Source organism: Nestor notabilis, unplaced genomic scaffold (assembly GCF_000696875.1).
Source record: "Nestor notabilis isolate BGI_N333 unplaced genomic scaffold, ASM69687v1 scaffold18, whole genome shotgun sequence".
Taxonomy (NCBI): domain Eukaryota; kingdom Metazoa; phylum Chordata; class Aves; order Psittaciformes; family Psittacidae; genus Nestor; species Nestor notabilis.
This window is the reverse complement of record NW_009941297.1, coordinates 3,898-4,748: the sequence shown is the minus strand read 5'-3', so window position 1 is coordinate 4,748 and position 851 is coordinate 3,898. Positions and strand designations below refer to the sequence as shown.

The following is an 851-nucleotide window of genomic DNA, read 5'->3' as shown; positions in this document are numbered from 1 at the left end:
CCCTTCCCCGGGGCACATATCCCTGGTTCCTGCAAGCTGGCTTTGCATGGAGATATTAGATTAAATCTGCCAGCTATTTCATTTCATTTTAACTTCCCTTCCATGACAGATTCTTTAAAATTCACATCACAGGTTGAGCAGACTCTGCAACCCACTAACTAAATCAAGTCCTTTTTGGTTTAGGAATCGTTTGCGTCAACCAGGGCAAAACACAAGACCTAAATAAATCATCTTTCGGGACGGGCAGAGGGACAGGACAAAGGCAGCTGCAAACCCAAGAAAGATCTAAATAGTTGCTGGCACATTTTGCTTTTTTTCCAGAGTTTGTATTTGCTGGAGGAACCAAGCTATGCCTAGAAGGGGTATCAGCTTGCAGGACGGCGTGTTGTCTTTTCCAACACACTGAGCCCAATCAGCAGCAGATAATGTCTCTCTGTGTTGATCCACTCCTCCTTTCTTGGCTCGGGCATGGGAAAGCTCTAATATTACCCATGGACAGCCCTGTTTTATACCTCCCCAAGTCAGATCGGCTGTTTGAGGGGATGCCGGCTCATCGCTCCAAACCCCAAGGTCCCCACAGGGATAAAGGAGGACTCTGCACCACCTGCGATTGGAAATCCTTAAGCCAAGGAAGAGTTTGGAGCATCGAGCATCGCAACAGAGGCCCCGTTATGGAGTTTTACAGTCACACTTACATTGTGCAGCTTGTAGTAGAGCCCGCAGGCGTTACAGACGGGATCGCCGTTGGCATTTCTCCTCCACAGGGTGGTAGTGGTGGTCTGACAGTTCGCGCAGGACGTGCCCGCCCTCCTGGCTGCAGACTGCGGGGAAGGAGGGGGAGAGACAGGGGA

General features: G+C 50.3%; 1 long non-coding RNA gene across 1 annotated transcript in view; it reads right to left on the bottom strand.

Moving 5' to 3' along the window:
- Positions 1 to 824, bottom strand: part of LOC104410577 — a 6,680-nt gene extending 5,856 nt beyond the window's left edge. The window contains exon 1 of the long non-coding RNA XR_719946.1: positions 696 to 824. This is a non-coding gene — a long non-coding RNA (uncharacterized LOC104410577). The remainder of the gene's footprint in view (positions 1 to 695) is intronic.
- Between the last annotated feature and the right edge of the window lie 27 nt (positions 825 to 851).